Source organism: Eublepharis macularius, chromosome 4 (genome assembly GCF_028583425.1).
Source record: "Eublepharis macularius isolate TG4126 chromosome 4, MPM_Emac_v1.0, whole genome shotgun sequence".
In the NCBI taxonomy this organism is placed as follows: Eukaryota; Metazoa; Chordata; class Lepidosauria; order Squamata; family Eublepharidae; genus Eublepharis; species Eublepharis macularius.
The window spans coordinates 181,256,698-181,279,194 of record NC_072793.1 but is presented as its reverse complement, the minus strand read 5'-3'; the positions used below and the strand labels follow the sequence as shown (position 1 = coordinate 181,279,194).

At 43.9% G+C, this 22,497-nt stretch overlaps 1 pseudogene; it reads left to right on the top strand.

Moving 5' to 3' along the window:
• Nucleotides 1-491: 491 nt before the first annotated feature.
• On the top strand, nt 492-21,862 carry LOC129327979 (zinc finger protein 345-like; annotated as a pseudogene).
• Nucleotides 21,863-22,497: the final 635 nt, after the last annotated feature.

The window sequence follows — 22,497 nt, the reverse complement described above, 5'->3', positions numbered from 1 at the left end:
ATTTGAGGTCCGTTTACAGACATTCAAAATACTTTTAAAGCCCGATTCTGAGCAAAGCAGAGAAAACCCAGCGCAAAGCAAAGGCCAGCCTCCCCCTCCTGCAGCGAAAGGCGGAGTCCCCATTGGCTGAGCTCTCCCACCTCTCAGCCCCTTTTGGGGGGGGGGCCGCGAGGGCGCCTGGGAAGTGTAGTTTCCAGCGGGAGGGCCACGGGAAGGACAAACCCTGCAGACTCGGGCAGAAAGTCCTCCTTCCCCACCGCCTGCTGTTTCTCCCGGCTGGTCTGTCCTGCAGCGGGCCATCCTAGGAGGCTTCCCCGTCCACCGAGGCAGAAGAACCAGGAAACCTCCTCTACTCACCCCCTTGGGCAGCTTTATACCGTTTGGGCTCTGTGAGCGCAGGAACTACAACGCCCAGAAGGCCCCGCGCGCACAGAGAGGCCAGCCCGCTTTCCCCAGGCCTCGAGGGGGGCTGCAGATGAGATTTGGGCGGAATGGAGGTCCAGGGCGGCTGGCTTCTCTCTCGGCCTCCCCGGGCGGAGGGAGACTTCGGCTTCTGCACGTCTGCAGGGGAGGTGAGTTCAGGGCGGCATGCAGGGATCTGGGGCGAGGGGAGGGAAAACACGTGTGAACGGGATGGAGGGGGAAGAGGGGCTGGGGGGGAGGATCCTTGACTGTACAAGTCTTTCTCCTAAATCACTTTTCCTCAGAGAAAAGGGGGAGGGGACGGTGATGCAGGTCAGTAAACGAGGCAACCTCGAGGCCGGTGAACCAATGGGGGGAATGGCTTTGGAAAGGAAACATTCCAGGTATGCAAAATCAAAAAGAGTCCAGTAGCACCTTTAAGACTAACCAACTTTATTGTTGCATAAACTTTCGAGAATCACAGTTCTGCATCTATTCCAGGTATGGGATGTACTATAAGGAATGACAGGATTGCCCACTGGAAATAATGGCAGAGGTATGAAGGCCCGTTGGAGATAAAGGGAGCAGCCGCGTCTTCCATTTTTTTTTGCATAGGCTTTATTGCAACACATTTTAGTATAAAAAATGTTGAAAATAAAATGGATTCTCCATAAAGATCTTTGGGTCCAGATAGACTATTATGGGATTGGAATTACTGCCCCTAGGAGTAGCAGAACCACTCTGGGACTGGTATGGCAGATGGCAAGGTGCGAAGATGGTTCCTAGCAATAAACTCTGGGGCTGGAATGAAAGACCCCAGACTGGGATGAGAACCTCTAGGAACAGGCTCAGGGGCCTGTCATTCCATTCCCAGGATAGTCTGTCTGCACCCAGAGACCTTTGTGGAAAAGTCATTTCGCATTTTCTTTGCAACGTTTTTGTACTGTAATGTACTTCAGTATTTCCTCCCCCCCCCCCACCATTATTTCCAATGGCCTTCAAGCCTCTCCCGTTATTTCCAGCGGGCACTCCTCTCATTCCTTTTACTACGTTCCTCCAGGGGTTATAGATTTCCATGTAAGGAACTGATCATGAGCCCAACAACCGGCAGGGGGAGGGGGTGCTGTCCCTCTCGGCAGTGCAGGAGCCCCCTTGACAGAGCGCCTGCCCACCTTTGGCTCTCTGCAGTTCTAAACCTTTGGCTAGGATTAAAACGGCCTGGGTGGCATCTGCGTGGGGAAGGTGCGTGTTTTCGCACTCTTCACCGTGTTCCCGGCTGCCAGCCTGGGCGGATCCTATTCTTAAGCGCTGCAGGGGCCCCTGGTCTGATCCAAGGGGGTTCCTTGCCTGTTCTCCCAGTCCCTGCGGTTCCCGGCACTTGAACAATTTTAAGGGGCTCTCTGACCCTGCACGGTGCACAAGCTAAACCAAAAGAGGCATTTGGCCAGATTTGGGGGTAGAGAATTCTCAGTCCATTTTGTGCCTTCCTATGGAATATGATACCAGTGAGCATTACTCTCCAGAAGACCTCTGAATTGGCACCTGGTCTGAAGGTTTGTTTTGGAAAGGAAGAGATATTTTCCACCCTCCCTGCCTGCCCTGCCTCTGCCCTCCTGGCTTTTAGGGACCACTGCAAAATAGCAGAGGGACGTTTTGGGGAGAACCTGGGCCAGGATGATCCCTTTCCCTTTGATTTTGGGTGTGCAGCTCCTGCAGGGATCCTGAAATTGGTGGCCAATTTTAACTTGCCTGGTCTTCATTTTTTTGTTATAGATTAGAATATCCCTTCTCCCAGTTTAGTAGTTTTTCTGCAATATCTTTCCCTTAAATCTTTTCTTTCGTTTGAGAGCCAAAATCTGGCCAGTTGATGCAGTGGCTTCCTTGTTGTTCAATTGGCAATCATTCCATAATGCACAAAGATCGGGAAAGGTCTTAGATTTGTGCAGCAGGTTTGTGCATGGCAGTCGGTGCCCTGGATCTCAAACCTGCCAAAGATCATGGCCTGAGGTCAGTAGGTCCAGGGTTTGTTGGGGGAGGGGGGAGAATTGAAGGAAAGACATAAGGGCCTTAATTAGTCCAGTTTATGTTTACAGAGCTGGATCAAGCTTTAGAGTAACATAGAAAACCTCTACAGGCAAATATATTTCAAGCAGAAACATTCTACGCAAATACAGTTTACATGTATTTCTGGGGCACAGTGTGCAGTACACAGCTACACAGACTCAACCAACAGAAGCCCAGTTCTGGGCAACGTTCAGAGTTCGTATTTCTTGGAGAGTTTCAGTATCCTATACATACCAGAGGCTGAAAAATGAGATAATTCCATTTTTATTGCCATCTGTCTGATGTTTGGTACTCATTCCATCAACTGGCTGGCTGGTGGGATTCTACTTTCTTGCTTAAATGCTCAAGAATGGGAATCGATCATCAAGGGGGCAACATTTTCCTCTTTCAGAGCTCTGAAATGTCCTTTGAGGAAGTAGCCGTGTTCTTCACAGAGGAGGAATGGGCTCTCCTGGATCCGGACCAAAGAAAACTCTACTGGGACGTGATGCAGGAAAACTACGAGACCCTGGTGTCTCTGGGTAAGGAGCCTCTCCCTTTTATCCTGACTACAGAATAGAAGGGAGGGGAGGGAGCTGCATCTTCCATTACCCCTCTTTGATTTCAGGACTCAATGTTCATTGACTACAGAGGAAAGGTTGAAACTCGCACCCTGGGGAAGAACACATTTGATACATTCATCATTTGAGTCAGAACTGCTTCCCCTTGTAACATTTCTCCTGTTCCTTGTCCAGCTGAGAGCAGGGGGTGCCAAGCCAACCTTGTGCCAGCCCCATATTCACAGTATTTCAACTGGAGATTGATGAAACACACCCAAATGCATTGGAAACCTCAGAACATAATACCAAAGGAGCCCATTTGGTGTAGCGGTTAAGAGTGCGGGACTCTAATCTGGAGAACCGGGTTGGATTCCCCACGGCTCCACTTGAAGCCAGCGGGGTGACCTTGGGCCAGTCACAGCTTCTAGGAGGTCTCTCAGCCCCACCCACCTCACAGGGTGATTGTTTGTGGGGATAATAATAACAAGCTTTGTAAACCCCTCTGAAGGGATGTTAAGTCATCCTGGATATAAATCGAAGGTTGTGATGATGATGCTGGTCCAGACTGACATGGCTACCCATCTGGAGATATCTCACTGAGCTCCTGTGTTTTCTTTTGAGTTCTGCTTGCCAAAGATGAGGAACTGTCCCTTCCATGCGGGATGTACTTCGCTTCTGCCCCCTGTGCCTCCCCACCGGGGACCCAAAGCAGCTGACGTGGTTCTCTTCTCCATTTTATCCTCACGTCTCCTCTGAGAGGTACGTTGGGCTGAGAGAGAGAGAGACTGGTCCAAGGTCACCCAAGGGAGCATTCATGGAAGCGTCCTGGGAATACAAAGCAGGTCTCTGAGGTAATACTTAGACATTCTAATTGCTGCCCTGCACTGGCTCTGAGAGCTCCGGGAAGGGGCGGTTGAATCCCCTTCGTCTTATTTTCGCGCCTCCGTGTCTGGGCTTCCTTCTCACGGGTCATCTCCAGGAACCCCCTCCCCATTTATTCTTCTTTCCCACTATTATAGAGGGGCATTTTATTTCTTTAACTGCTTTAGGTTACACAGTAGGAAGGCACAACAGGGCATAAAAGCAGTCTACTACACAAAAATAACACAACTCACTTCACATTAAAGAATCACCCCAAAACACAATTGCTTTCAAAAACACTTTATTTCTTTAACTGCTTTCGGTTACACAGTAGGAGGGCATAACAGGGCATGGAAGCAGTCTACTACACAAAATAATACAACTCACTTCACCATTTTTGACAGCAATTGTGTTTGAGTGATTCTCTGATGTGAAGTGAGTTGTGTTATTTTTGTGTAGTAGACTGCTTTTATGCCCTGTTGTGCCTTCCTACTGTGTAACCTAAAGCAGTTAAAGAAATAAAATGCTTTTGACACCAATTTTTTGGGGTGATTCTTTAATGTGAAGTGAGTTGTGTTATTTTTGTGTAAGATACTGCTGGCATGCCCTTTGGTGTGCCCTCCTACTGTGTAAACTAAAGCCATTAAAGAAATAAAGTGTTTTTGACAGGAATTATGTTTTTGTGATTCTCTGATGTTAAGTGAGTTGTGTTATTTTTGTGAGGTGGAATGCTGGCATGCCCTTTGGTGTGCCCCCCCTGCTGTGTAACCTAAAGCTGTTCAAGAAATAAGGTGTTTTTGACAGGAATTGTGTTTTTGTAATTCTCTGATGTTAAGTGAGTTGTGTTATTTTTCTGTTTGGGGGACTGCTGGTGTAAAGTGTCACAATGCTTTGCCTACTTGTACTTTGAAAGTGAGAAAATAATTTTTTTAAAAAACTTTATTCTGTGTTCGTGTTTTATTCTTTGTTGTCCAGTTGGTTCCCATCATAGGGAACAATGGGGCTGGCTGGCCAGCCATCTCTGTAGGTGGTGGGGGAATTTGAGGGAGGGTGTCTGTCGTTCAGGTGCTCTTTCACAGAGACAAGCTCGCACTCACCATTGTGGCACCCCTTTGTGTGCCCACCATTGTGGCACCCCTGGGCTGTGCATAATTGCCCTGGGAAAGAGAGTTTAAAAGTTCCCATCACAGGGAACAATGGGGGACAGCTGGCCAGCCTGCTCCTAGGGTAGTGGCCGGTGTGGAAATGTTGGGGTGTGTGTGTTTGGGTCAGTGTGGGGCTGTGTAGGGGGTGAATTTAAAAGGGAGACTGTGCCTGTGGCCACAGATGCCACATTCCGTGGGTTCCTGCTGTGGGAGATTTTCCCATAACAGGGATCAATAGAAAGTGGCTAGCCACAAGAGGACAGGGGAGGTTAGATTTTGGGGTGTGTGTGTGTGGTATTTGGCAGTTTGGGTGCAGGTGGACTGTGGCTGTGGCCATTGGCAGCCCCAATCCCATGTGTTTCTGCAGTGTGGAAGTCTTCCCCACAGTAGAAAGACAAAGTGGTATGGCAGGAGAACCACCTTGGGGGGGCATAAAATGGCCCCCCAAAGTGGGATCGGCTTGGGTCTTGGTGGAGGGTGGGAGGACAGGTAGGGGATGGGCCCCTGAAGGTTGGGGGCATTTTGCATGCAAAATGCCACCCCTAGCCAGACAAGCCTCTGTTTTCCCCCCATAGAAAATAATGGAGAAAGGGGGGGCTAAGAGCAGCATCTTTGGGAGGCCATAAAATGGCCCCCCAAAGTGGGATCTGCTTGAGCCTTGGTGGAGGGAGGGAGGACAGGTGGGAGATGGGCCCCTGAAGTTTGGGGGCATTCTGCATGCAAAATGCCACCCCTAGCCACACAAGCCTCTCTTATTTCCCTCATAGGGAATAGTGGAGTGGAAGTGGATAGGGGCACCTTCTTCGGGAGGCCATAAAATGGCCCCCTAAAGTGGAATCTGCCTGAAACTTGGTGGAGGGTGGGAGGACAGGTCGGAGCAGGTCCCCTGAAAATTGGGTGCATTTTGCTTGCAAAATGCCACACAAAGCCACCTAAAAAGATGACTTGTTTTCCCCATAGAGAACCATGGAGACTTAGGGGGATGGGGGCACCTTGTTTGGGGGGGCATAACATGGCCCCCCCAAAGTCTAATCTTTCTGAAACTTGGGGGATAGTTAGAGAAGAGTTAGGAGAAGGTCTCCATCAAGCTTGGTGAGATTTGGACAGAAAATGCCCCCCCCCCCCAGACTCCCGGAAAGCCGGGAGAAGGTTTTCTCATTGAAAACAATGGCCGAATCGTTTCGGCAATCTCTGTTTAAGTATTACCGAAATTTTTCGGTATTCAGGAAACGTTTCGGTAATACTGGAAAAACCCGAAACAGCCCTGATTCGGTATCTTTAACCTTATTAGATTACCGAATTGCACACCCCTAATTTCGAATACTGAGTGAGCAGTTCTGACCAAGGTTGCCATCCTCCAGGAGGGGGCTGGAGATTTCCCTAAACTAGCATTTATCTCCATAGTAAACAGACCACTTCCCCTGGAGAAAATGGCTGCTTTAGAGGGAGGACTCTTACGGCCTTATGCCCCACCCTCTCTAGGCTCCACCCCCAAATCTCCAGGAATTTCCCGAAATGGAGTTGGCAGCCCCAGCTCTGCCTCCTGATAAAAGAGTTCCAGGAATACTGGATGAAGCAAAAACCTCAGAGATCATCTTTTCCTGGCAAACTGTAGGCAAAACTAAAGATTTATATAACCCCTGTGAGGTAGGTTAGGCGGAATATGCATGCCTGACCCAAGGTCAACCGTCCACTTTTAGTGGCAAATGGAGAATCGTTTGTGGACCGCCTAGATCCTGGACAAGTCCTCTAACCACTGAACTTCACTGTCTATGTTAGCTTAGGAACATTCTTAAACCTTCTTTGTTTACCAAAGGAGGGGATAGTGTTCGGTTTTCTTTCTCTGGGCTGCCAGTGGGCGTGTGTGTGTCAATTTTGAGACCCTTACCTTTATTTATTGAGTTATGCCTGCCATAGTCAACTGTAGCTTCTGCTGCAAATTCAGGGTTGGGGGAGGTGCTGGAAATTAGCTGGACCTCAGTGGCCCAATTACCTTCGTTTGGAGCATAGCAAGTCCCATCTCCATCCTGAGGCAAGAGGCCAATTTTGAGGCCCCTCTCTTTATTTTTGGGTGAGCATTGCCTGCCCCGGACGGCCATTGCATCTGAAGCAAAAAGCCAAGGGGGCGGAGGTTTGGGGGGATTGGGTGCTCCGGGATGTTGTGATTCCTTTTGTGTTTTGCCCTGTGTTTGATCTTCAATCATCCCAAAGCTAGTACCCAATTTTGAGGACATCTTATTTTCTGAGAAGTTATGCTGACTGTAGAAGCCTTTTATTCATATAGACTAGCAAAAAAGCCCGTTGTGGGGGAAAGGGCAACAAGCTCTAGAAAGGGGAGGGTGGCCAGGCAGGCAGGCATTCCCCCCTCCTCTGTCTCTGATCCCAGCCAGTGAAGGAGGGGGATGGGTATAGCCACCTGCTCGATACCTGAACTCGGCCATATGAAGGGGTGGTGGGCTTTGCTACCTGCTCCACACCTAATACAAGCCAGGATAAATGGGGGCAGGCATTGCCTCCTGCTCCATTCCTGATCCCAGCCGAGTGAAGGGGAAACTGGCATTGCCTCCTGCGTGTCTGATTATGGCTGGGTGAAATGGGGGCAGGCATTACCTCCTACTCTGAGTCTTGTCCCAGCTGGGTGAAGGGGAGTGGGTCCTAATACCATCTTGGTTAAGGCAGGAGGTGGGCAATGTCACCTGCTCTGCTCCTGATCCCAGCTGGCTGAAGTGGGGCGGGCATTGCCACCTGCTCTGTTCCTAATAGCTGGGTTAAGGTAGAGGGTGGGCATTGCCACCTGTTCCGCTCCTATTACCAACTGGGTGAAGGCAAGGGGCTGACATTGCCACTAGCTCCCATCCTGATCCCAATCTGGCCTTCCCACCATGGCAGGGTCCTCTTGTGTTGCACCAGGGTAGGAAGTGAGTCGTCTTGAATACACTTACTCCATTATATAGTAAGATTTAACAACTGTTCTCTGGGTGGGTGGGAAAGAGTTTCCTGAGTTCCCTGTAGACTCTTTTTTTACCGATCATAGCTTTTTTTCAAGCAAAGGTGGTTCCTTCTTTGTAGCATTACAATTTTGATGACTAGCGTAGTTGTCTACAGATGGGCAACTACAAGGAATTGGGTGGGCATCTCATTTTGTTCTCGCCTCCTACTTCCTCTTTCCCTTCCCTGAAAGCCTCCGTACCCTTCCTCCTTTTCCTGATTACTTTCCTCCTTACCCGCTATCAGAAAGCCTACCTTTATTTGTCCCCATCTTCGTCTCCAGCTTTCCCTTCTTCCATCTCTTTCGTACCCTTTCTGGAACAACAGGCCCAGCAGCCAGGGCCGAGTCCATTTGCACAGGGTGGAACCTGCAATGATTTCTTGGAGGGGGGGGGGAATATCTTGTTTTCCACTATATCCCCTTCTTTACCAGTATTTCCTCTGTCCCTCCTCCTGGCAACCCCCTTATTTCCAACTTTTCTTGCCTTCTTCTTGCCTTCTCACCCACCTGCTAAGCTTCCTGTATCTGCCCAGCTGTGGTCAGCTTTCCCTACTTACCTACCCCGGGCAGAGTTATGATGTAGCAGCCCAGCAGTGGAAAGGCCAAAATAGAGCTAGAAAGGACTCTGCCACCTCCCCCTGTTAGTAGCCAACTCTGGCCGCTGTTCCCTTTTGTTGTAAACACACACTGCCTGGCAAGTCAGGAATACAGTTGCCAACTCCCGGTCAGGAGCTGAAAAAGTACTGAACTGTGGGACCTTGGGAAAGGCTAGCTAGTTTGGTGTAGTGGTTAAGAGCTGCAGGACTCTAATCTGGAGAACCGGGTTTGATTCTGCACTCCACCGCTTGAAGCCAGCTGGGTGACTATAGGTCAGTCCCGGCTCTTCCAAGCTTTTTCAGGCCCACCCACCTCACAGGGTGATTGTTGTGAGTATAGAAATGACAAAGTTTGTAAACCACTCTGAGTGGGTATTAAGTTGTCCTGAAGCGTGGTTTAGAAGTCAAATGTTGTTTTTATTATTATAGCTGTGATTCTCGCTACCCCCTGGAGATGCGTAGGTTTTCAGATCGAAGTAGAGATCTTTCCAGAGTTTCTGATCTCAGTCCATCTGACCTTCTCCCTCACCTCCTCCCTAATCGTAGGCACGCAGGAATGCGAGGGCTCTTCCTATCCCACAAGCGCTGGTGATCAATTGACCTTTGGGTCCTCTTAGATATACCTGATCAAATCTTCTCTGGTTTTATTGCCTCACCTCTGGAGACAGCCTTCCTTCCTTCAAAAGGCGCCTCCTGCCCAAAGGATGGGTTTTACTGTATAAAAATGACTGCTTTCCAGCCCAGGGGTTTGGTGCTCTTAGATCCGACACACACCCTCAGGCTACGTGTCTGAGGCCCCGCCCTTGCCACAACCTTCAGGTTGCCTCTCTGCTTCTTTCCAAGGTCCAAAAGAGAGAGTCGCGTATAACTGAGCAAAGAACAAAAACGCAACCAACTAACTACGAGTCAATTACCAAAGACAATAAATGAAGCAAATAAATTAATAACTTTATACAAGTACTGTGAAGTAAATCTTAAACATTAAATGTAAACGCTCTTAACAGGAGCCCTGGTAGAAACCTACTTTCCCAAAGGGGAAAGGGCTCTCAAAGAGCAAAAGTGGACTGTGAATAGCCCAAGCACACCCGACCAACAAGTTCAGTTACAGTACAAGCAGTACATTCATGTTTTTTACATAGGTATGTGCAAAAGGCATAACCTCCAATTAGGACAATGCAGGAACATTCAAACCTAGAAATTAACAAAAGCAATCAAATTGTAACCGCAACGGGTTCGCTAGCAATAAATCATCCCGTATCGGATTCTCCTTCTTCCAAGCAGTTACAGCTGTAAAAAATCAAAGTTCATGTCATTACATAATTCAAATATTGCACATATTCCCAGTACATCTAAAGTGCCATACTTACAAAAATGAGAAGTAATTTTAACACGCAAAAATCAAGTCCATTCAAGCGGCTCGCTCCCAGGCGTAAGCACAGCCTCACCGAACATACTCTCTTAAATACCGTCAAAACCTTAAAGCGCCAGAACCTGCAGGTATCCTCAAAGGTAAGCTGTAAGATCACAATTTACATTCAGTCCCTTGGGTTCCACTGTACTAAGTCTGTGGATCCACCAAGCTTCCTTTCTACGAAGGTCCCTTTGTGCAAGAAGAGGGTCCTTAAATTGGCTGACATGAAGAACAGAGTAGGCAAAGTCCGTGTCCTTGTGTTTCTTTTCCTTAAAGTGGCATACCATCGGAGCATCTTCCACTTCACGACGAATCCTCGATCTGTGTTCTTGAATCCTGATCTTAATTTGTCTACTTGTACATCCTATATACAGCAATTTGCACACACATACAATCATATAAACCACATTCTTTGTATTACAAGTTGAAAATGCCTTCCAATATAGCCCCATAGCTCTAAACTGGAGGGGCGACATAACAAAATCGCATGTGTTACATCTCCCACATTTGAAATGTCCTACTGGTAAACCTGTAGATGGTGTAGCCCTAGCCATATCAGTATGAATCAACTGATCCCTAAGGCTCCTAGTTCTTCTAAGTGCAACTAGTGGCTTCCTTTGGCACCCTGGGAGATCCTCAACCAGGGGCCAATACTTATGAATCACTCGTTTGATGTTACCACTCATTGGAGTATAATCCATGGCGAAGGTAAATCTCTCAATTGGTTGCTTGTTCTTGATTTTAAGTATTTCTTTCCTATCTTGTTGAAATGCCCGCCTCCTGCCTTCCTCCACAATCGATGGTGGATAATCTTTTGCCAGAAATTGTTCGGACAGCCTCTCCCCACTGGTCCAAAAATCCTGTGGCATAGTGGAATTTTGACGTAAGCGGAGGAATTGGCTAAATGGTAAGTTTTGTCTAAGATGAGCTGGATGGAATGAATGAAAATGTAAAAATGCATTCCTATCCGTTGGCTTTCTAAAAGGTCGCACGCCAACTGTATTAGCCCTAGTTCGAAGGAGGCGGGCATTTCAACAAGATAGGAAAGAAATGCTTAAAATCAAGAACAAGCAACCAATTGAGAGATTTGCCTTCGCCATATCATACTGCTGTATATAGGATGTACAAGTAGACAAATTAAGATCAGGATTCAAGAACACAGATCGAGGATTCGTCGTGAAGTGGAAGATGCTCCGATGGTATGCCACTTTAAGGAAAAGAAACACAAGGACACGGACTTTGCCTACTCTGTTCTTCATGTCAGCCAATTTAAGGACCCTCTTCTTGCACAAAGGGACCTTCGTAGAAAGGAAGCTTGGTGGATCCACAGACTTAGTACAGTGGAACCCAAGGGACTGAATGTAAATTGTGATCTTACAGCTTACCTTTGAGGATACCTGCAGGTTCTGGCGCTTTAAGGTTTTGACGGTATTTAAGAGAGTATGTTCGGTGAGGCTGTGCTTACGCCTGGGAGCGAGCCGCTTGAATGGACTTGATTTTTGCGTGTTAAAATTACTTCTCATTTTTGTAAGTATGGCACTTTAGATGTACTGGGAATATGTGCAATATTTGAATTATGTAATGACATGAACTTTGATTTTTTACAGCTGTAACTGCTTGGAAGAAGGAGAATCCGATACGGGATGATTTATTGCTAGCGAACCCGTTGCGGTTACAATTTGATTGCTTTTGTTAATTTCTAGGTTTGAATGTTCCTGCATTGTCCTAATTGGAGGTTATGCCTTTTGCACATACCTATGTAAAAAACATGAATGTACTGCTTGTACTGTAACTGAACTTGTTGGTCGGGTGTGCTTGGGCTATTCACAGTCCACTTTTGCTCTTTGAGAGCCCTTTCCCCTTTGGGAAAGTAGGTTTCTACCAGGGCTCCTGTTAAGAGCGTTTACATTTAATGTTTAAGATTTACTTCACAGTACTTGTATAAAGTTATTAATTTATTTGCTTCATTTATTGTCTTTGGTAATTGACTCGTAGTTAGTTGGTTGCGTTTTTGTTCTTTTCTCTGCTTCTTTCCTACAGATGTCCCCTTCTAGATGGGTAAATTTAGCCGTCCCTGGAAGTACTTTCCCATTCATTCACAGTTTTGTAGCCGTTTCTATGTGTATTCTGTGAAATTGCTCTTTATTACTCACTTTAATAAAACATTCCTTTAAAAAAAATATTTTTTCTGAGCAAGGAGGGGTACAAAAAAAAAGAAGAGAAGATAACAGGGTCAAGGGAACGTTAAGATTTTGCACTGCAAGAGGAGTTATGATAAAATACAAAACTACCTTAATCAGAGTTCATCCATATTACATCTCCTATTCCGCTCCTGTGTATCTTTTCACACGAAGTATGATCCTTTTCCTACACAGTATTCAATTTTAGATCAACTAAAGGTCAAAACAAGCGGTCTCCATATACATTCTTACTGCTATATCTTAGTATGGTCTAATGTTTCTATACGGATCGTTTCTATTTAACCTAACTATTTTGCCAAAGTTTCCATGTCACGCATTCTACCTCATCACTGATCCTTAACCAGTTTCATCTTATCAGAACCTAACTTTATTTCCAATCTATAACAATATATCAGTATACCATTCTATTATTTTTTCTAAAACTAAGACATTTTATGCATTTTATCCTTTGTGAGCAAAATAATTTCCTCATTTCTGTTCAAATTCTCTCATTGGTCTTCTGTTTAAGTAGCTTGTTAATTTTGCCATCGCTGCATATTCTGCCACCTTCTCTCTCCAGCTTTCCCTAGTTGGGCATTCATCGTCCTTCCTTCTAGTTGCAAATACATCTTGTACCAATTCTCTCTTAATGTTTGACTTGCCAAAAATGTTATGCCCTTTGTCCAAAGATTCTCCCACTGTTGAAACGTTATTTCTTCTCCACAATTTTGCATCTACTTTATCATACACACTTTAACTTGTTCTGATTCAGTATCATATTGGAGTAAAAGTTTATATATTAGACCCAAAATGTGTTCTTTTTTCTGCATGATTAATTTCTCAAAGTTGGTAAGATTCCTTAACTGTCCTGTGAGTTCCTTCTGGGATTCTTGTATTGTGGAAACTGCCTGAAAATATATCAGCCATTGTATTTTTTCCCCTTTATCTTGAATTTCTTGCCATGTTTTAATCTTTCCTTGAGGGTTTATCATATCTTGGCATGTTTTAACATCATTATCTCTTTTCTGATTTTTATGACAGAAGGCATCAATAGTGGTGATATCAGCGGGCTTATTCTTCTTCTAACTGAATCCCAAATTTGAATGAGGCTGTCTCTTATAACATGACTTTCTTGTTTCTTTCTTGATCTTTTTGCCACCCAAAGGAGGTTGTATAGTCCATCTGTCAAGTCCGCTGCTTCTAGTCGTATTAATATATCTTTGGGGTTTCTTATCCAGTCTATAATCCAAACTAGACCAGCTGCTTCATAATATCCTACTATATAATTGAGTAAGCGTGTTTCAGACAACTCACTTTATACCCTGGTGCACCACCAGAGGGCGCTGCCACAAAGAGAAACCCAGGCAAGGCACGATGTCTCTCCAGAAAACATGCCGTGGCAGAAAGGCCAGGCCGGGATCGGGATGGGAACAGGTGGCAATACCAGCCCACTGCCTTCACCTAGCAGATATTAGGAGACGAGCAAGTAGACCCACCCCCCACCTTAACCCAGCTGGTATTAGGAGTAGAAAGTACAAAGAGGAGTATGCGTGTCCTTTGCATCACTCTTTGGGTCTTCATGAATGGGTTGAACTAATCAGGTGATCCTCCAGCCCCTGAGGAAGTTGTGAGGATGAAATCTGCCGCTTAGCCGGCTGCAGTTAGGGCTGTCTGTGGTTAGATCCCACAAACAACATCTTGAAAGACACCTGCAAAAAAAGAAAAAAGAAAATCTGTTAGTGATTACAAGTTGACTCATAACATCTTATTTACCCATGGAGTACTTGCCTTGTTCATAAATAGATTGGAACGGGGCACGGAGTCCCCTGCGGGTATCGGACTGTGGGAAAACAAAAATTATAATTATATGATGAATGTATGAATGCACTGTTTGCACATTGTAAAAATATTTGCACAGGTATAGCTCTGTGATTAATTTCTTGTTAAAACTGGGACTTCCGGTTTGGATTGATGGAGACCTGACATTGCCCAGGGAGCTGGGCAATCAAGAGCGACTGTTTCTGGCAGGCCAGGTGCTCAGATCATCTGCTACCACCCCTCTCCAGGCAGGAGAGGTGCCGGAACGCTACAAGACCCCGAGAGTGAGTGATCTCAGCAGAGGGGGGTTCTGAATAAAGGATTTCTTCCGGCGCCTTGAGGTCCCCTCGGAGACAGGCGAGCTAAAATCTCTGCAGAGCTCTTTTGAGTCAGAACTTGGCATAAGGTCTTCAGAAACCAAGCTTCAGTATCGGATTTGATCAACTTTGAATGTAAGGAACAATGCAAAAAAGGAAAGTAAAGATTTCTATCTTGTTTTTCAGACTAAAAACTAGAAGAGAGCAAAAAAAAGTGGAACTAATGGACTAAGCTGGTAGCGGAAAAGGGGAGGAAGGCAATTGAGGCAAAGTTGTGGAATTTGACAGAACTTTAAAGAGTTAAAAGAAGAAAAACTAAGATTGTTTACGCATACCTGTGGCTTTGGTGGAGATAACAGCAGCAAGAAAAGGGGAGGGGAGCGCAAGAGGAAACAGAGCAAATCACGTGAGATTGTAGAAGACACTGAGGACAGTGAAATTCTGCTTAGAGGGGAGTCAACTTGGGGAGGAAGTGGGAAGAGCACAGAAGAGCACGGAAGAAAAAGTGGGGAAAGATCACGAGATGGAGAACTGCGAGGTCAAGTGGAAGTGAATGCCTGCCATTTCAAGAAGGGAGAGGAGGAAGGAAATTACCATAGAGAAACTGCACCCGACATTTTGGTGAGGTCAAAATTGATGTGACTATAAAATAAATGAAATTAACATGTGATTGGCTCAAAATAGAAAGTAAAATGGACATTAAAAATGGAGCTTAGAAAGAGAGGTGATACTTGGGGTGGCGCAAAGGCTAGCCCAGGTATGACGAAGAAAGCGGATAAGGAATAGACTGCCGTAGAAGCGCTAGGAAAAAAAGTGCTGGATGGCAATAAGGAATTGGGGCAATCTATGCAAAGAATAGAAGAAAGTTTGCTCAAAAATATAAAGGAACTAATAAAAGTGGAGGTGATAGAGCTGTCCAGAAACATAGATGAAATAAAGAAGAAGCTACAGTCAACAAATCAAACTGTCCAGGAGGTGGAGCTAAAGACCACTAGTTTAAAAGAGGAAAATCAAAAACTGCAAGAGCGTGTGGCAGTAATGGAGTGTAAAATCACAGAAAATCAGTTAAGATTTATGGGAGTGACAGAGAGTACAACGCAGGAAGTGCAAGAACAAATGATTGCAATATTGGCAGAATTTTTAAATAAGCAGCCAGAGGAGATAGAAGCAAACTTGTGGGAAGAGCTTTTTCATTAGCTAAAGAGTGTGGGAAGAGCTTCTCACGTAGTCATATCCTAACTGATCATAACAGGATTCACACAGGAGAGATGCCATATAAATGCTTGGAGTGTGGGAAGAGCTTCTCTCGGAAAGGTACCCTAACTAGACATCAAAAGGTTCACACAAGGGAGAAACCATATAAATGCTTGGAGTGTGGGAAGAGCTTCTCTCAATCTTGCCACCTAACTAGACATGAAAAGGTTCACACAGGGGAGAAGCCATATAAATGCTTGGAGTGTGGGAAGAGCTTCTCTGAGAAAGGTTCCCTAACTAGCCATCATAAGGTTCATACAGGGGGGAAGCCATATAAATGCTTGGAGTGTGGGAAGAGCTTCTCTCAGAAAGCTTCCCTAACTAGCCATCATAAGGTTCATACAGGGGAGAAACCATATAAATGCTTGGAGTGAGAGAAGAGCTTCTCCTATAGCGGTGACCTCACTAAACATTACAGGATTCACAAAGGTGAGAAGCCATATAAATGCTCAGAGTGTGGGAAGAGCTTCTCTCAGAATCGCCACCTTACTAAACATCAAAAGATTCACACGGGGCAGAATTCATATAAATACTTAGAACATGGAAAGAGCTTCAAAGACAGCAGCAACCTTACCGTACAACTCGATAAGCACACTGTCAAATAACCATCCCATCATTTAATTTTGCCTTCTTTGTTCCATGAAGTGGAACAATTTGAGAGTCATGATTGATGCTATTGAATATTATGACAAACACCCTGATAAGAAGGTAGGTTTTTTCTTTGCAGACGCGGAGAAGGCCTTTGACAATTTGAATTGGGATTTTATGTTTTTAACAATGGAAAAGATGGAACTGGGGCAATAATTTATAGAAGCTGTGAAAGCTATTTACAAAGACCAAACAGCATCATTATGTATAAATAGCGATTTGACTGAGAAATTCGAGGTAAGAAAAGGTACAAGACAAGGATGTCCACTTTCATCTTTGCTGTTTGTTATGGTGTTGGAAATACTATTGAGGCAGATAAGAGAAGATGACAGCATAAAAGGTATAAGACTTAAAGGTTTTTGTACAGGTTCAGAGCATTTGTAGATGATGTGATGTTTATAGTGGAAGAACCAGTCCAGACATTACCGTTACTTTTAGATAAAATTAAAGAATTTGGAGATCTGGCAGGGTTTATTATTAACAAATCAAAATCAAAATTGCTCTGTAAAAATACGACAAAAAAGAAACAAGGGGAGCTAATGAATGTTACAAAGTGTGAAGTGGTTCAAAAAACAAAATACCTGGGAATAGAGCTAACAGTTAAAATATAGATTTATTTAAAAATAACTATGAAAAGCTGTGGGCACAGGTGGAAAGAGATATGTTGAAATGGAATAAATTGAATTTGTCGCTGTTGGGGCGTATTTCAGTTGTTAAAATGAATGTGTTACCCAGAGTGATGTTTTTGTTACAAACGATCCCAATTGTAAAAGACAAGAAACATTTTATAAAATGGCAAAGGAGAATATCAGAATTCGTATGGGCAGGGAAAAAGCCAAGAGTTAAGATGAAGGTGTCGTGTGATGCAATAGAGAGGGGTGGTCTACAATTACCAAATTTGAGATTGTATCATGAGGCGATATGTCTGACATGGTTGAGAGATTGGGTAAGACATTCTAATTTTAAATTGTTAACTGTGGAGGGTCATAATAATTTGTTTGGTTGGCATGCATATCTATGGTATGACAAACACAAAATAGATGGTATGTTTCATCATCATTTTGTAAGAAGGAATGTTTTTATGGTTTGGCAAAAGTACAAGAAGTTTATTGGGGAGAAAAGACCTCTGTGGATTGTTCCAGCAGAAGTTGTAAATCCAAGTGCGGAGTACAAGGGAGAAGACTGGATAACTTATAAAGAACTACTACGGATGGACAGAGACACTTTTAAAATAAAAGACAATGAGGAGCTACCATTTAAATATGGTTGGTTGCAATATCGGCAAATTAAAGACTTATTTGAATCTGACAAAAGAAAAGTGGGTTTTAGAAGTAAAAATTCAGAATTAGAAGAGCTTCTATTTGGAGGGGGAATAAAATTGATTTCTAAGATGTATAAGCTTTTACTGAAATGGTTCACGGAAGATGAGATGGTTCAAATGGTAAAGCAGGCAGTGAATTTTAACAAAGAAATTACAATGGAGGCTTGGGAATATTTATGGAAAAATACATTGAAGATTTCTACATGCACTAATTTGAAAGAGAATGGATATAAGATGATGTATAGGTGGTATTTAACACTGAAAAAAATAGCAAATGTAAATAATGCCAGAGAAGAGCGTGGAAGCAAAACAAAGGAAACGTCGCGTGAAAAGTAATTTGTTGAAGAGCCCGGAACTGCTGTTGTTAGGTTTAAATATGGAAAAAGTTAGTGTCAAGGATAGAATACTATTATATTATATGACGGTAGCAGCAAGATTATTATATGCACAGTATTGGAAGCAAGAAGAAATACCAGAAGTTGAGGATTGGATTCAGAAACTGTTGTACATGGCGGAGATGGACAAAATGACAAGAAAATTGTAAGAACAAAATCCAAGTGAATTTTTGAATGACGGGGGAAAATTTAAGGACTATCTTGAAAACAAGTGGGATGTGAAAGGACAACTGTGGTCTCTGGATAACTATTAACATGCACAGTGAATAAGTATGAACTTTACTTTTAAAAATAGAAACAATAGAATAGTGATAATGATAAGAAAAGGAAAAGGAGGGAGGGAGAAGGGGTGAGGGCATATGTACCAGATTAAGGGGTAAATGTAGTTATACTCTGTATTACGGAATGTATGGAATGTATGTTATCTCATCCAATAAAATTGATTTAAATAAAGAAAACAACTTTTTGTTAAAACTCTCTATAAATACAAATGTATTTTCTTAGAACCCAGGTGGTTTTCCACTCTGTTTGTTGAGGGCCAGACATGCAGCAGGTGCAAATGCCGGCCTGCTGTTCACTTGGCCAGGATCAGGCAAAGAGGAGCTGGCCATGCCTGGCCCCCCCTGACTCCGTCCTGCTGAGATCAGTGATAGAGGAGTAGGGCCTGCCTGCCCTCCTCTTTCGAGAACCCATTGTACTTTTCCCCACAACAGGCCTTGTTGCTAGTGATTACATATTCCTGTACTTATTTCAGGCCCCCAGTTCTCAGTATAAAAAGTACGATACTCATTTTCCTTGCTAATAGATATTTTTACCTTTTTTATTTCCTCCTTTTTAAAATTTGATTTCTGTCTCGCTCTTGCAGTTGCAGATGTGAGGGAGATGGCAAGTGAGAAAGAACAAGGAAGGGCACTTGAGGAACGAAATGAAGATCTGGAGGGAGAAGCAAAACCGGGGGATCAAGTGGTACCAAAGACGCAGCAGAGAAGCAAAAGGGAAGCAAAAAAGAAGCAGAGGAAGAAATTGATTGCCCAGCAGAGCAGGAAGAAACCTGAGGTCCCAGGCCATGATAAAATGGAGAATAGAAAGAGAAGGCATAAGGGTTGCAGGAAAGCGAAAACATTGAGATGTGAACTCAGACTTAAAATATGTCAGAACATTTCAACATTCTGGAAAAGATATAAACGCTCGGCATGTGGAAAGACCTTTTTTCAGAATAGCAAGTTGGCTAAACATCAGAGGATGAACATGGGTGAGAAGCCATATAAATGTTTGGAGTGTGGGAAGAACTTCTCTTTCAATAGCCTCCTAACTAGACACCAAAGGGTTCACACAGGGGAGAAGCCATATAAATGCTTGGAGTGTGGGAAGAGCTTCTCTCAATCTTACCACCTAACTACACATGTAAAGGTTCACATGGGGGAGAAGCCATATAAATGCTTGGAGTGTGGGAAGAGGTTATCTCGGAAAGGTGTCCTAACTAGCCATCAAAACATTCACACAGGGGAGAAGCCATATAAGTGCTTGGAGTGTGGGAAGAGTTTCTGTTATAATAGCCAATTGACTAGCCATCGAAAGGTTCACACAGGGGAGAAGCCATATAAATGCTTCGAGTGTGGGAAGAGCTTCTCAGATAGTCATGAACTCACTGGTCATAACAGGATTCATACAGGAGAGCAACCATATAAATGCTTGGAATGTGGGAAGAGCTTCTCTCGGAAAGGTACCCTAACTCTCCATCAACAGATCCACACACGGGAGAAGCCATATAAATGCTTGGAGTGTGGGAAGAACTTCTCTTGGAAAAGTACCCTAACTAGCCATCATAGGATTCACACAGGGGAGAAGCCATATAAATGCTTGGAGTGTGGGAAGAGGTTCTCTCAGAAAGGTACCCTAACTAGCCATCAAAAAATTCACATAGAAGAGAAGCCATATAAATGCATGGAGTGTGGGAAGAGCTTCTCACGTAGTCATATCCTAACTGATCATAACAGGATTCACACAGGAGAGATGCCATATAAATGCTTGGAGTGTGGGAAGAGCTTCTCTCGGAAAGGTACCCTAACTAGACATCAAAAGGTTCACACAAGGGAGAAACCATATAAATGCTTGGAGTGTGGGAAGAGCTTCTCTCAATCTTGCCACCTAACTAGACATGAAAAGGTTCACACAGGGGAGAAGCCATATAAATGCTTGGAGTGTGGGAAGAGCTTCTCTGAGAAAGGTTCCCTAACTAGCCATCATAAGGTTCATACAGGGGAGAAGCCATATAAATGCTTGGAGTGTGGGAAGAGCTTCTCTCAGAAAGCTTCCCTAACTAGCCATCATAAGGTTCATACCGGGGAGAAACCATATAAATGCTTGGAGTGAGAGAAGAGCTTCTCCTATAGCGGTGACCTCACTAAACATTACAGGATTCACAAAGGTGAGAAGCCATATAAATGCTCAGAGTGTGAGAAGAGCTTCTCTCAGAATCGCCACCTTACTAAACATCAAAAGATTCACACGGGGCAGAATTCATATAAATACTTAGAACATGGGAAGAGCTTCAAAGACAGCAGCAACCTTACCGTACAACTCGATAAGCACACTGTCAAATAACCATCCCATCATTTAATTTTGCCTTCTTTGTTCCATGAAGTGTTTGATGGTAACTTTCTTTGACAGGGATCATCTATCTTTCTAATTTCCTCATTATTCTCCATCTCCCCACCATCCTTTCGGTTAACATCAAACAAACATATATATACCCCTGGTGAGAAAAACATGCATATTTTTCTGTCTCCTCTTAAAGCTCCTCATGTTAATGGATTATTCACCAAGGTAGTTCATACTTCCTCTTCCAAAATTAGGAGTGCTAAAATTTTCTAGTGGGAATAATGTCTTGTGCTACCTAATATCTTTCTAATGTCCTCATTATTCTCCATCTCCCCTCCATCCTTTCTGTTAACATCAAACAAACTTATATACACCCCCAATGAGCAAAAGGCATACTTTTCATGTCTCCTCTTAAAGCTCCTGGTGTTAATAGATTATTCACCAATGTAGTGAAATTGATTCCAAAATTATGGCTAAATTTTTCTAGTGGGAATAATGTCTTGTGCTATCTAATAAGGAATCTAAGATCTTTCATATGTGACAATATAAAAATATGATTGATCGTGGATTTATGTAATTCCTCAATGTTTCAATTGTGACATTTTATGAAGCCAAGAGTAATGCTATGTTGCCATTGCAAGATATGAAGTTCATACACAGTTCACTAGAATAACCATATAGTTATCCTACTATATAATTGAGTAAGCATGTTTCAGACAACTCACTTTATACCCTGGTGCACCACCAGAGGGCGCTGCTGCTGATATTAGGAGAGGACCAGATGGGAATGCTCACCCCCACCTTAACCCAGCTGGTATTAGGAGTGGAGCAAGTGGCAATGCGGAAATATAGTCTGTAATCATTGGTTCATAATTAGTGGGATTAAGGGGTGTGTGAAATTTCCCCCATGATTGGGTACAGGAACCTTAAGGACATATTGGTGCGCTCTGATTTGAATACACGTGAGAGTAGGACTAGTTTACCGGTTGGACTCTTTAGATGCGCCCATTGCTACGTGTGCTCCGTGATAATTTCTGGAGCTAATGCCATTATCCCTGGGACTGATATAACTATTAGACTGAGGGATTTGGTGACCTGCCAAACTTCTGGAGTAGTATACCTTTTTATTTGTGCATGTGGTCTTTTTTACGTGCGCAGTACAATCAGACCATTAAAAGCACTTATACTGGAACATACATCACGTATCAAGAATGGCATAAAGGAGGCTCCTCTAGTAGAGCACTTTTTACAAGTGCAGCATAAAGAAGATGACTTTAAAGTTTTGGTCTTGTGTTCAGGGTCCACAATTCCTTCTAAGTCATTACAGAAAGTTCTTCTACAAAAGGAATGCTACTGGATACACCGGTTGCATTCACTTAAACCTCATGGTTTGAATAATGAATAAACCAGTCTTGTTTCCTCTGAATATGGGCACCGCATTTCATTTTGTGTTGTTTTACTGTAAGCAGTTTCTTTAAGTATAACTGGTCAATATCAGCGCTGTCTATTTAAGTGACTTTGTATGACTCTGGACTTTATAAGACTGGGAGGGGCGGTGCTTAGCTGCCACTTTTGACTGAATGTTGACTGTAACTGTCTTTGGCTCTATTTCATTGTTGATTGTATTACATCGGTGAGTCTTATAATAGTGTATCTTTGTAGCAAGAAATGTTCCTTGTTACTGTGCTGTATAACTAGTGGAAGTTCATATTGTTATAGGTGTCTACATGAACACAGGTGATTTTGTTTGCCGTCCCTGAAGAGGTGTTTCACACGAAACAACTGGCAACAGCCAGCCCAGGTTGTTGGGTGGGGGAGCACGAGCTTCGTGAATACTTATTTGGTTGGCACTATACCTGTAAAAAAGGAATGCAGGAATAATAATTTCGTGCCATTTGGAACTCTTTACTTTTGGCTTTGACTGTTCTACTTACCTCTACACATTCCTACATCACT